A 14,208-nucleotide genomic window follows, 5' to 3' on the forward strand; every position below is an offset into this window, starting at 1 on the left:
CCATTGCAACATAACCTCGTGATGCAATTCTGCGCCCATATTACCACCAGCGACACATTCACAGGACCTAAGCAGATCAGCCACACCATCACCGGTTCATTCACCTGCACGTCCAAACCAAATGTAAATATTTTTACCCCCGCCCATCATTATTGCCCAAGCAATGCCCTCTCTATGTATATCGGCTCAAACTGGGACAGTCCCTACCAGATAAAAAAAAATGGATAAATGACCACAAATCAGATATTAGGAATGGCAATATAAAACCAAACCTGATAGAAGAACACTTCAATCTGTCTTGACACACGAATAAAGATCTAAGGGTAGCCATCCTGCAGCAAAAAAACTTCAGGACCAGACTTCAAAGAGAAATTGCTGAGCTTCAGTTCATCTGCAAATTTGACACCATCAGCTCAGGATTAAACAAAGACTGTGAATGGCTTGCCAACTACAAAACCAGTTTCTCATCCCTTGGTTTTCATACCTCAACTGCTAGAAGAGGGCCTCATCCTCCCTGATTGAACTAACCTCATTATCTCTAGCCTGCTTCTTGCTTACATATATATACCTGCCCCTGGAAATTTCCACTACATGCGTCCGACAGAGTGGGTATTCACCCACGAAAGCTCATGCTCCAGTACGTCTGTTAGTCTATGGTGCCACAGGATTCTTTGCTGCTTTTACAGATCCAGACTAACACGGCTACTCCTCTGATACTTGTACTTACATATAACCATTTCATTAAAGATTATATTACTGGCCAAGTCCCTGTCCCCACATTGACAAGAGTTGGAATGATTGCTAGGCCTCTGATGCAGTCACCTCTTTCTCCCTGGATAGTGTTAAATGGTGTAGAGATGACTTACCTCTGGGGTCCATTAATATGTGAACAGAAAATTGTTTGTCTTTGGAATAGACCAGAGTGCACTCAATGGTAGGCATGTTTCAAAAATAATTTAGCTGTGAAGCAAACTCCTAGACATTCGTTCAGGTCTTTAGCCTCTCGTGCTCCTTTCAGCTTGAACATTGTTTTTTGTATCACTAAGCTAGAGCCTCAGCTGGTATAAACACGTTGAGATCAATGGAACAATGCTGATTGATACCTGCTGATGCTATGACCCCATATATACACAGTTTATTTTAAGGATCCAAACATCCACAGCGTGGATTAATATAAGTGCATTTACCAGGGTCGTTGCCTCCCACCTTTCTTATGGATGGTTTAGGCATGAGTATTTTTGTGTAAGTGTGCACTGCACGCAGCCCTGATACACAAGTTCTATCACAGACTCAGGAGAGGGGGAAATTTTGTTAGAGATCCTTGTTAAAATATTGGCATCACTGTGAAGGTAGGTAAGTGTTGAAAAATGTTAGTGCTATACGCCCAGTTCCTAAGGCTTGAAATTCAAAGAAGATACCAGTCAGCATGACAAGTGATTTTTTTGGAAATGTGTACCCTGCAAACCCAGTTAGTTATGCCCAAGAATGAATGTAAGTAGCGGTTTTTATTCAAGTCCCATTAGCACAATATCTAGCCAGGCCTTTCTGTTTCCTCTTCTCTTTCCCAGAAATGTAGAGTTGTGCCCCAGCTTCCAAGAAAATGCTAAGAAATGCAGAAAGCAACATGCATTACTGATTTACTCAATGCAAATCTTATTCCCCTTTCTTTTTCCCCATTTTCTTGTCCATTTCTTTATTTTATTTTCACTCCTTTTTCCCCTGCTCTTCTTTCTGTTCTGATGAGTTTTTTTTAATGCATCGTAAGTCTTTTATTAAACATTAATATTACAGTTCGTAAGATATTTTCAAATTTCAAAATTTGCTGATGAAGAAAGGGGACACTTTTTTTTTTTTTTTCAAAACCTTTTTTCCATTTTTGACTAGCTGCAGATAACACCCACACTTCCCACCCACCACCATCCTCCTTTTAGAGGCCCAGCCCTCCTCTTGCTTTTTCTTCCTCTTTCTCCCAAGTCCTCTTTCCCCATTCCCACTGTTTACTTTTTTCTCCTTTATCTTTTCTGAGTCATCATGTCTCTCCTCCCCATCATTGTTCTGATCTTAATTCTGCTCCTTTCGACTTCTCCTCACATCCACATATCCACTTCTGGATCCAATATACCCATTTTAGCGCCCCCTGTGGGTCTGTCTTCATTCTGAAGTACTATAAAATGCTCTGTGCATCTGAAATACTCCCATGGTGCCTTGGAAGCTTTAGAAATATGTCATGGAAGAATTCCATTTCACTAGGCATCAGGGTACAGTATCAGCAAAAGTGTGAAGAACATAAGACCCAAGTACTGGCACTAGGAAGGGTTGCATGGCTTATGGATGGAGAAGTGAGAGAACTATTGGAGTGGTGGTGCTCAATCCAGATAAAAGAGATGCTTCTGCTCCAGTAATCTATGTCTTTGACACTCAAATACAGCAAGTCAGTAACCCTCAGATTCTTATGCATATCTTCATCTGCTCTCACCTTGACTAAAAAGCAGTTTCTTAGGCTGTAATTTACCTAAATTCCAGCTCTTCAGATTCCAGCAGGCATAGACTGGTGTTGCCTGCCTTCTCATGTTCAAAGAAACCTGATCATCGGTCTTGTCCTCACACAATGCCACTGGTTCCTCATTAATTTCAAAATCCAGTTTTTTTCCTTGTTTTCAAAACCTGCCATATACTTTTCCATACTATCTTATGATTCTTGTCCCATGTACCTCATATCTAGCACCAGCCTCTTCTCTGTCCCTCCCTGCAGACATGCCACTGTTGGTGTCAAACTTTGCTTCTGTGCAGCTCTTGCCATCTGGAACAGACTTCCTATATGACAGCCTCACTGACTCTTGGTATCATTTCCAAACTCTGCTGAAAACTTGTCTTTTTCTCCCTTGCCATTACCCCATAACAGTTTGTGTATAAGATTCTAGGCAGCAAATATAGAGTCATTTAATTTCTGCAGTTTGAGAATAGCTCTGTTAGCTCTCGTACTTGAAGTAATTTGAATTCTAGAGGAAGTCTGGAGTTTGTGGAATGTTGGCAGGTTTTTAGGCCTTTCATTCTCAGGCTCACAAGCAAATGGCAGTGATTTCTGTAAGTTTTGCTGTGAGTGATGTTGTTTCCTAGAGTTTGAATGACCAGAGAAGATCTTGCTATGCTATAACCCACGTAAAATACATTTAAGGAGGTAAATTACGACAAAAAATAATTTAACCCAACAACAAAAGGGGAAAAGGAATTTCCACCCCCTACTAAAGGATAGGCTTATTGTCTGCAAGAGGATCCAATTCCTTTTCCTAATCACGGCGGAGCTCCGAGACCATGGGGCTTTCAATGCAAAGAATGTCAAGTATTCACCTCTAGAGAACTTTTGTACTCTGCATATCATATCTTTTATGCCCATGATGAGGAATAAGACACCACCACCACCAGCCGTCCCTTTTAATGTCAAGCAGGTAATAATTAAAAAGTTAGATCTTGGGGAAATACTTACTCTGCATTCAAAATAAAGTACTGTAGGTTCTTGTTTGAAATTGCAAAATTTATTTTATACAATATATTTTTCTCATTAACAATCTCAAAATTTAAAATATCTTGATGTACCTTTTTCGGAGAGTTTCCTAAAAATTAAGGGGATATCTTTCACTTAAGACAATTAAATCCTTAGGGCAGCAGATATGCTTCACTATAGATGAGTTAGAGCCTGTGGAGTAATAAGATTCCTGAGACTGACTGCTGAAGATTCCAGGAATTCTCTCAAAGGTGAAACGATTAACCAGTCTTTTGTTCCTAGTCAACAAACACATCATGTAAGCTTATTTTTCTGAAGTATATGAAAGGGCTTAAATTTGGTATAGATTTATGGCTGCTCTTCTGGATATTAGAATTGCCAGTGAAATAAACAATTTCTACCTAAGATATGATTCATCATTCAATAGTAGTTACTTTCCCTCCAAATCCTTTTCATTGACATTTTAATCTATTTGAATATAGATATAAATGTAAGTACCTTTTAAATGGTAAGATAGTGAGAGGTGCTGAACACAGCTACTCCAGCTGACAAAAACAGGAACAGCCAGTGCTCAGCACCTCTCAGAATCAGGCCATTCATTTAGAGAGAGAGAGTCAAACCCATGGAAAAGGTGTAAGTGGGAGGAGAGCGCTGTATGAGATTTTTCCTGAATCACTCTATCAAGAGGCAAAATCTTCCCCATTTCTTCCCCTTGTAGAATGTGCTATGGGTCCAGGTACCAAATCCCATGGGTTTCTTGGCATCCATCAGAGGCGAGGACATCCACTAGAGGCCAAGGCCATCCAAGTCTACCCCAGAGGGAGATAAGTAGTTCTGTAGGTAACCAAGTTCTAAGGAACCAGCACCTTAAATTACAACCCAAAATTAGTGGAAGGCTGACAAAGACCACAAAGTGTTCCTTAAGTAATGTGTTTAACACGCAGGCAGATTCATTCTGCAGCAGCTGCAGTTTCTCAATTGTGTTAAGGAATAAAAAATAGCATAAATAAATTAAAGGGAAGTCACAAATTCACCCGAGACTTCTACAGAACTCTTTCAGCACCTACTTATGTATATGCAAACACACACAGAGAAAAGGGTAACGCTTTAACAACTTTCTAAATGTGCCCCATCAAGCATAAATTTACAGGAGATTGTGTCCATCCGTTCTTCGCTTTCTATCACGATGTTAACCATTTTTAAATGCAGTTTTTAGTGGAAAGTTATTAATTATTATTCAAAGGACCAATATGACTAGAATTATTTGTAATGCTGTTTTTTCTGGTGGACTCTGCATGTTGAAATAATTATTTAGTTACTTACACATTCAGCAAACAATAAGACCAACCCTGATCTTCCTTCACCCTGACTGGCTGTTTGAAAGGCACCTAGCTAGCTAGGGTAGCTTATTATAGTGTTGATAGCTTAGTATATCAAGCTAATCACTTCAGCCAGTCGTGAAAGTCCCTCTGTACAGGAGTTTCTAACACACAGGAACAATTTTCCTTATTCATTACAACAGCGATCGTTGATCTAAGCTTAATATAGTGGAAACCAAACCACATAAATTCACCTGTTAAGTGCTGCTAATGCATAATAGACTTCATAACTATCTATGGATATTCAAGTTACAAGGGAAAAAAATCAGGATATGTGTGCAGATTTGCATAGAATCTTGTCTCATGTAGAATGGAATAGCAGATAGATCTTCACCTACGTATTTTTATTTTTTGCATAAGCCTCTAATTACTGCTGCACAAAATGTACCTTGAAAGTGTCTATGATTTGGAAGTGTGAGTTGTCAAGTGGAAGTAAGTAGGAGAGAGCAAAAATCATTGCTGTGTGTTTGTGGAGTAGATGAGATGCTGAATATTTTCCTTCCAAAAATAACTTCCTCATTGTCTTACTGTGTGACTTGGACAATCATAGCACTTCTCTTTGCCTCAGTTTACCCAGTTGTAAAACGAATGTAATACTAATGAGTCCTTTTAGGTGATAATAATAATAATAATACTTATTCCTGTTAGGGAGCTTTACAGTGTTAAACTCTTTTAACTTTTTTAGGTGCTATATGGAACCCACATATCCACGTGAATGATGGAGAAGATAAAATATACTGAATCCCATCCTTGTTCATCATCTTGATCATCTGTGACAGGCAGAAAAGAACTGATATGTTCTCTGTCGCTCAGGGTTAGAGTCTATAATCAGTGCCAGATTATTACATCCACCTGAATTTAGGGAGTGCTGTCTGGCAGAACATCAGGGGAGTTGGGAATTTGACTACCTAACCTCCTCCACCTTCTGGCATTATGTCTCTCAGGGCTTGTACACACTAGCACTTATGTCGGTATAACTTATGTCACTCAGGGGTGTGAAAAAGTCACACAGCTGTGCTGCTGTACCAGTTCTAGTATAGACTAGCCCTCAGTGAAAATATCTCCTAGCAAAGTATGAAATGCAATATCATAGAGTCCTAGCTCTTTTTTTTCTTACAGTATCACTGTTAACTAGTCCTAATAAAAAGTCGAACATCTCACGAGTAGGTAAGAAAGAAGAGAACTGTAAATTGTTCTGCCAGGTAACTGACAAAAGGAAAGTGTTTTCTTTCCTCAGTTGAGCAAATTGTCAAAGATCGGTGGTTAAATTACATGTTGTCATGTTCAGCTCCAATTTTCATACGCTTCACTTTCTCCCCGTTGTATTAAACAAAGACTATACTCGAGCTCCCCTGCCTTCTTAGGAACTGCAGTCTTATTCATCTATTGCTGCTATAATACACCTACCTAAGCACATGTATAGCAGAGTTCAACAGGACTACTCATGGATTCATAGTCCTTATGGCTAGACTCTCACCTGAGTAATTGCAGAATTGGGCTTTAGACCACTATGTCCTAAACAACTCGACATGGAAAGACTTGCATGGGGGGCCAATTTTAACCACATATTGGGCTCCACATGGGCATAGGGGTCCATGCTTGCAGAGCAGTCTGCAGAATAATCTCTAGTGCTTCCTTTGTATATTCTTCAGGGCTGGCATCCTGCCTTCATTTGTCTATAAAGTGCCTACTTAGGGTGACCAGGTGTCCGGGTGTGGATCCTGGTAGCTCTGCGCAGCACTGCTGACTGGGCCGTTGACTGTCCGGTTGGCATCACCATGTAGCAGGGCTGGCAGGCTCCCTGCTAGCCTCTGTGGCGCTCGACTCCTGGGAAGGAGCCTGCATGTCCCACCTCTGGCTCCTATGTGCAGGGGCAGTCAGGGGGCTCCGCACGCTGCCCCCGCCCCAAGCGCTGCCCCCACAGCTCCCATTGGCTGGGAACCATGGCAAATGGGAGCTGCAGGGGCGGCACCTGCAGATGGGGCTGTGTGCAGAGCCACCTGGTAGAACCTCTGCATAGGAGCCAGAGGGGGAACATGCTGCTGCTTCTGAGAGCTGCTTAAGGTAAGCACTGCCTGGAGCCTACACCCCTGACCTCTTCCTGGCCCCCAACCCTCTGCCCCAGCCTGGAGCCCCCCTCCCACACCCTGAACTCCTCATTTCTGGCCCCACCATGGAACCTGCACCCCCAGCTCAGAGCCCGTAACTCCTCCCACACCTCAACCCCCTGCCTCAGCCCAGAGCCCCCTCCTATACTGCAAACCCTTTGGTTCCACCCCCCAGCCCAGAATCTACTGCACCCCAAATCCCTGGCCCCAGCCAGAGCACTCACTCCCTCCTGCACCCCCACTCCTTGAGGCAGCCAGCTGAAAATGAGTGAGTGAGGGTGGGGAGAGCAAGTGACAGAGGGAGAGGGGAGAGAGTGAGTGGGGCAGGGCCTAGGAGGAGGGGTTGGGCAGGGAGCGGGGCAAGAGTGTTCAATTTTGTGTGAGTAGAAAGTTGGCAACGTTATGCCTACTGGACTGTGGTAGCTATACCAATAATGAATAGCAATATCTCAACTGGGTCTTATTATAGACCCACTTTTTCCCCTATCCTTCAGAAATCTTATTTTAGTGTTGCTTTTAGTTTTCTAATAATATGCCTCTGAATGTATAATTATGTATAATCACAGTCTCTGATTATACTTTCATCTACTTTTCCATTATAATCTCAGGGTTTTTTTATTATAATCCTTTTTGAACTAATGGGTACCAGAAATTGTTCTCATTTGGAATTTTCCCCTCCCGAGTTCTTTGTGCCGGATTGAACGGTTCAAACTGGGACGCTCGTGTCATTACATTGGTTGTCCGGCCCGGCCGCCCCTCTTTCCGGTTATCACGCCTATAGCCGCCTGTATTAGCTGCGCACGCGCAGTGCCCGCATTCCATCATGGCGGAGCCGTTTGGCGGCGTCTGGGGCGCTTGGCAGCGCTGAGGCTGGGCAGTGGTTACGCTCGCGTCGCGCCCCGTTCCGCTCCGCTCGGTGAGTGATGTTACCCCAGCCGGAGGGACTCCCTGCCAGGCACTGCGGAAACCCGGGCGGCTGGGGCAGAGCGGGCGCTCCCCAGCCGGGGCGGTGCGTGCGGTGCCAGGAGCCGGGGGGCGCCATGGGGCCTGCTGGGGAGGGGCGCTTACTGGGAGGCTCGTAGGGTGCAGGGGGGCGCAACGCGGGAGGTGGGGAAATGGGGGCAGGGAGCGCACCGTGGGGGAATGGGGGCAAGGAGCGCACCCTGCGGGAATGGGGGTAGATGGGGGAGAAGCGGGTAGAGGGACAGGGAGCGCACCGTGGGGGAATAGGGGCGGGAATGGGGGCAAGGAGCGCACCGTGCGAGAATGGGGGCATAAAGATGCAGAGGGCACTGGGATGGGAGGGTAGGGCGTGTATCGCCGGCGATGGGGTGCAGGAGGGTAGGGAGCGCACGGGGGGAGCAGTTACATTTCTGTCCCGTTGCGGATATCAGATTCCTTCCTCCTTTTCCGTGGGGCAGGCAGATGGGGTGCTGGACTAAGACCATAGTGAGGTTCCCCCTTTTGAGAAGGGAGTTTACTTCTATGAGCCCACCCCCACCTCCTCCCCAATGTGTGCCATACGGAGCCAGCGGGAACGTAGCCAGCCTTCCTGTTGCCTCCCCTTCGGGCTATCTCCAGCGGGTCCCCAATATTTCGCCCCTGCTACTTGCCGTTTATTTATTGGGGGAGGGGTTCAGGGTCTGGAGTCCCTCTCTTCCCTCCTCTCTCGCCCCCCCCGCCCTCCCCAGCAGCCGGCGCTGCTGCCTGCAAATGCCACGTAGCCTTCTACTTGTTCCCCTTGACTGGAGTGATCAGCAAATAGAGACTGAACACCTCCCTTCTCTGGGTAGGTCGATCCTGCCATCTGATCTGTGGCTAGTAGGGACCGTGTTTTACCCCTGTCCAGTACCCCTCCTGCTAGGGACAGCCGTGAAGGTGGGTATCCTACTGTCACTGCTTTCCAGTGTGATCCTGTTATTGGTTTCTAACAAAAGGCCGTTGCTGTTACTTTAGTGTGTAGTGCTGGTGCTTGGGATGAGGGTGCCTCCAGGGACCCTTGTCTCACAGTATGCAGTATGGCAACTTTTCTTCTTAACCTTTTGCAGCAGGCATTTTATGAATTGAGTATAGCTATAATCTTTTCAGCTAACCCCTGGGTGGTACATAGCTGGCAGGTGTATTTAGCTCAGACTCAGAATTTATTTCCTGTTTATAACTATTCTTTGTCTGCTAGCTGACTTCTTATTCCTGGATGGTTTTAACACTGAAGATAGGTTCATCTTTTGTTTTTAAGCTTGCTGTTGAGACTCCTATCTCTGAATGTATGTTGTATTTTTAAAAAGAACTAGAATTTTCCAATTTCCAGCCAGTTTCTATGTGTTTTAAAATCATTTTCTTTCTACGGCATTTAGATTTTGCTTATATCAGAAGTCATTGCAAGCTTTGCCCAAAGCCTAAGTATTAACACTAACACAGAAAACAACTAAGTTTACAGTAGAACTACGAGGTCGTGTATATCTTTGGTATTTACATAAGTCTGCAATATCAGTGTTTCACAGTCTCTTAATGTATTTGTCCATGCAACACTCAGTGAGGTAGCAAAGTGCTGTTATCCCCATTTTACAGATGTGGGAGGCATGAGGCACACAGATATTGGTCCAAGATCATGTGTTAAGTCTGTGGTGGAACATGGAATTGAATCCAGGTTTCCTGAGTTCCAGAGTAGTCCCCTAATAGTTGGACCATCCTTTCTGTATTTTAAACCAATAAAATATCTTTGGATTTATGTGCTAAAATCAAAAAATAGTGGTAGTTAATATACTGTCCAGTGTCTTTATCAGAAAAAAAAAATATCTTATCCCTGCCTTTCAGACTCCTCAAGTAAAAGGCAGAAAGGACATGTGTGAAAAGGATAAATATGAATAACAGGAAAAAGGGTTGCATTTCTTGAGACCTAAAATTATATTAATTTTTTGTGCCTGTTGGAAAAATAGCTAGCTGGTATGCTCTCTTCCCTTCCAAGACTTTGCCTGACTGTGTCCCGAGTCTTGCGGTCTGTGGGATCCTTGCATTTCACTGTGATCTCTTGTCATTAGATTGGGTCACATTAGTTTGATATTCCACAAAGCAGAGTGGAAATGTCTCGTGCCAGTTCTGTCCTTCCAATAAGGTAGGGGAAAAATGTAGTGAACATTTTCCATTATATTTTAACCTGCAATTTTTAATTGCAAGATTCTATTAAAAGATCCCTTGTATTGACCATCTTAAAGTTTCTTGGAACAAGCTATTACAAGTAGATCACTCACTTGTAGGTTCAGGATTGTTGCAACAAGATTTTCTTTTTGAAAAACTTGGCCTGGGCTGCAGTTAGGCAGTACCTTGGCAATGAACCTGAATAATTATAACTTCTAGTATATCTGTAGATATGCATATTTCAAGTAGTTTTCATCTTTAAAGTAATATTAGAATTTCTTGTCATGCTCAGCAATTAATTGTGCTAAAGCATTTACCCTATCAATATTTTCAAAGAATTGACTGTTGGAATTATTTGGAACAGTAACTCATAATGTACACACTTTTTTAGCGAGAATAAAGATAACTCTGTCTATACAAATGTGTTTCCTGCCACAGTTCTTGATCACACACTATATCCTTCTTTGAGGTTAAGTTGAAACCAGCTTTGCAACAAAGTCAAGCAGAATATTTTGGTAGGACATTTTAAAGTGATCTGAGGTTTTGTTGTTGCTTTTGGAGGGGGTAACATTTTGTATTCTGTTGACTGTGTGGAGGTCTGTCAGTACTAATACCAATCTTTTTTTATTTTTTGGAAAAGTTTTGATGAGACCTTTAAAACCAAAATCCTGTCTGCACTGTGTAGACAGTAAAAATTCCAGTGCCCTTTTCATAAGAGAGTTTGTCCCACTGGCCTTGGCAATGCTTTTCCCCCCCCCACTTGCAACTCCCACCAATTTGTAGAGTCACTGCATTTCAGTTGTACTGTGTGTTTCTATCGTATATGACTGTCTGTCTGTATATGCACTGTTTGAAAAATATTTTGAGATTCTTCTGGATGAAGTATATTGTATCTAAACAGAAACATGCATTTGTTTTAAGTTCAGAACCGGAACCCTAGCTCTAATACAACCATTATTTAGTGATCCTGTGATTCATGAACTTTGAAAACTTAAAGTCCACTACAAAAAAAAAAAAACACTGGGTATGAAAAGTTCTGAGAATACTTTTCTGTGACATAAATATTTAATTGCCTGTAATTAAGGGAGATTTAAAAATATGCCTCTGAAAGCAGGTGTGTCCTCATATTAATACGGTTGTGATGTTGTCTTAGAGACTAAAGAAGGAAATAATCTTTATTTTAATTTCAAGTCAACCTATCACTAAATTTCAAATTATTATGAATACAAATGCCAGGTCTCTGAATCAAACTATTGCTACTAGTAAACATAATGTAATTGTGGCAAAATAACATCAGATTTTTCCTTTTACCTGCTTGCTAGTGTGCAACATAAGGCAAATTCCGATTAAGTTTGCCCAGGTAAAGATGGTTAGTTTTCAGCTGTGATCTTTACTGCAAGCCAGACCTTAACTGAAAAGTTTTGGATTCCTGAGTGAGGAGCACACACTGAACTCTTTATTACATTCTTGAAGAGCTTATTGTAAAAGCAGCGATAATTTATTCTTTCCGTGGTGATAACACAATCCTTTCTGTGTATCAACCAGCACAGACAGACCACTGGCTCGGAGCCCTTAGTCTATTTCCAGTCTTAATGTAAATCTACTATTGTTCTGTCTCTCTTGATTGGTATGGAAACTGCCTCAGTTTTCTGAGGATTTATTTTTTCAATATTTAGATCTGGACCTTAATGAGTATATCTGACTAAAATTGACTTTCTTTAGATGATCATATTAGTAATCTAGCATTTGCAAAGACCCTGAAGTTCTTTGGCTCTCATCATATACATAAGGGCAAGGGAGTTTTAATCTTTTAACATACACACTCTTTGAAGGTTGGCACTTGGTGCCAGATCCATCACTTTATTTTATTCCAAGTAAGAAGCAGTTTGTTTTATAAACTAACCTGAGTTAGATGATAGTTTTAAATTTAAAATGACTTGGTTAGACTTGTAGATACCTCTGAAAGGGCACTGTCAACTTTGGAGTAGTACTTAATTTTTGTTTGTAATATTTTGAAGGAAAAAATATTTTTTCGTTAGCAACTGTATCCATCAACATTCGTTGAATACTCTTCCCCTATCTTGAATGTAACGTCTGCTTTTAACAGCTTCAATGAATTCAGTTCCTTCTACTGGAAACCTTTTAGTAGAGCAATTTTTGTAGTTAGATTTTAGTTTGCAGCTATTGAGTTTGCACAAAGAACACATTTTCTAGGCCACACCAATAGAGAAATGGTTGATTTTTTTTCTTTACATTCCCTATCAGCTAAAATATTTTCAGAATAATTCAAATTTGAAGGAATTTGCCTAACTTTATAAATTGATTTTTAATCTTTTCCAGTTTTTTAATAATCGGACAGCATCTTTAATGACTGGGTCCTTAATTTCCAAAGAATACATTGTGTGCTAGGACATCTTTCATAACATGCATTTTATTTTTTAATACTTTCATAATACTGAAACTCTATTAGCTTCATAATTGAGTGCTTAAGATGGACACTGCTGTTACATGTATGTTGTGTGTGTATATGTAAAAATACAGAAGGTTGTAGTGTGTCATTCTGTACACCCTAAATATAACTTTTACTCCCAAGGGAATTCTGTGCCAAAAACTTAAATTCTGTGCACAATATTTTAAAATTCTGCACATTTTATTTGTCAAAATAATACAATATAATCATGTCATTTTCAGGTATTTTGGTAATTTATTTCTAAATACCTATCAGCAAGTATGTCTGTAACAATACAGATAACAGAAAAGATTCAGGAAATGTGGTTTGACGTATAAATTCCTTACTAGGCGTATTAGTACATCTGTATGGCTTTGGGACAGAGCTTTGGGACCTTGCCACTGTGCAGGGCCCTACAGCCTGAGCTTCAGCCTTTCACTGTTCAGTCTGGGTGGGATGGGGCAGGGGGGGGCTGAGTGCAAGATTAAAGCTCCAGATGTAGGGGGGTGAGAGTTGAATGAGGGGGAGGTCTGGATGTATGGAGATTGAGAGGATGGGGGAGGGGGAACAGCTCCTCACACAGTGATTCCCTCCTCCCATGGCTGGGGAGTGAGGGTGGCAGGAAGCGGGATGTGTGTGTATGCAGCGCTTTCTGAATCCAAAGGAGGTTCCTGGCGTGGGTATGACCCAGTCCGAGGGCAGCCCATGAAGGGGAAGAGGCAGCTCAGTCCCCCCTTCAGCCCAGCTAGGACTAGCAGCTTGAGCCCGGTGTAGGGTAGGAGCCAACGAGTGGGACATCTCCAGACCTGCCATTCCAAGTGCAACTTGATAGTGAGTGAGAGGGACAAAGTCTCGCGCACTTGTCCAGCCCCGCCCTGCAAGCAGGCGATTTATGTCTCCCTTGGACATTCTCTCTTTGCTTGTGCAGTGGCACAGAATTCCCCCAAGAGTAAACTTAAGACTGTCTATTTACTGAGAGTCATACTCATTTGGCTAGCCTTGGATTTATTTGCTTGTCTTATTGGAGTTGATCCTTGGGTGCTCTGTGATGTCTTTCACCTGTCCTATCAAATGTGTGCAATGTTTCATGTCCTTTTTTGATGTCAGGAAGTCTTCGAGGAAAGAGGGTTACTTTCATTTTAATTTTACCTAAGGAAAAACTAAAGTACATTATAGTTGTGAGTTGCCCAGTTGAGTTTGCACAGTTAAAATCAACAGGCACAAGATCAAGTCAATGGTGAATTAATGATAATCAGAAATAGAACCCTCTGCCCTGTTCCGTGAATCTTAGTCTTCCTGATCATATGGAGCTGACAGTTTTTTCTTTTTAAAGTTCTTTAGTAACATTTTAAAGTGAAAGAATGTAAATGAGTGTCAACATTTTTAAATTTGGGACTTGAATATTTCTTATTTAGAAGAAACTTGGATAAGTTTTGAGCCAGTGAGTATATGGAAAAATACATAAAACTAAACACTGATAGATGGAGAAGATGAAAGAAAAAGGGATTAAATGTTTCTGTGTAAACATTGAATCAATAGTTAATAAGTGAAAAAATCTATTAAAACAGTTTCTAAAATCAGCATTGTGACTGACACCATCAACGATTTAATTAGGAGCAGTGTGGACTTATCTTG

General features: G+C 41.9%; 1 protein-coding gene across 2 annotated transcripts in view; it reads left to right on the forward strand.

Moving 5' to 3' along the window:
• The first annotated feature begins 7,791 nt into the window (after positions 1–7,791).
• The window catches only part of LOC116834686 (fibronectin type-III domain-containing protein 3a-like), a 79,793-nt gene continuing 73,376 nt past the window's right edge, over positions 7,792–14,208 (forward strand). The window contains exon 1 of one of the 2 annotated variants that reach the window (XM_032796947.2): positions 7,792–7,905. The gene's annotated coding sequence lies outside the window, so the exon portion shown is untranslated. The remainder of the gene's footprint in view (positions 7,906–14,208) is intronic. The other variant, XM_032796948.1, reaches the window with a different exon arrangement.

Source organism: Chelonoidis abingdonii, chromosome 8 (assembly GCF_003597395.2).
Source record: "Chelonoidis abingdonii isolate Lonesome George chromosome 8, CheloAbing_2.0, whole genome shotgun sequence".
Classification (NCBI taxonomy): Eukaryota; Metazoa; Chordata; order Testudines; family Testudinidae; genus Chelonoidis; species Chelonoidis abingdonii.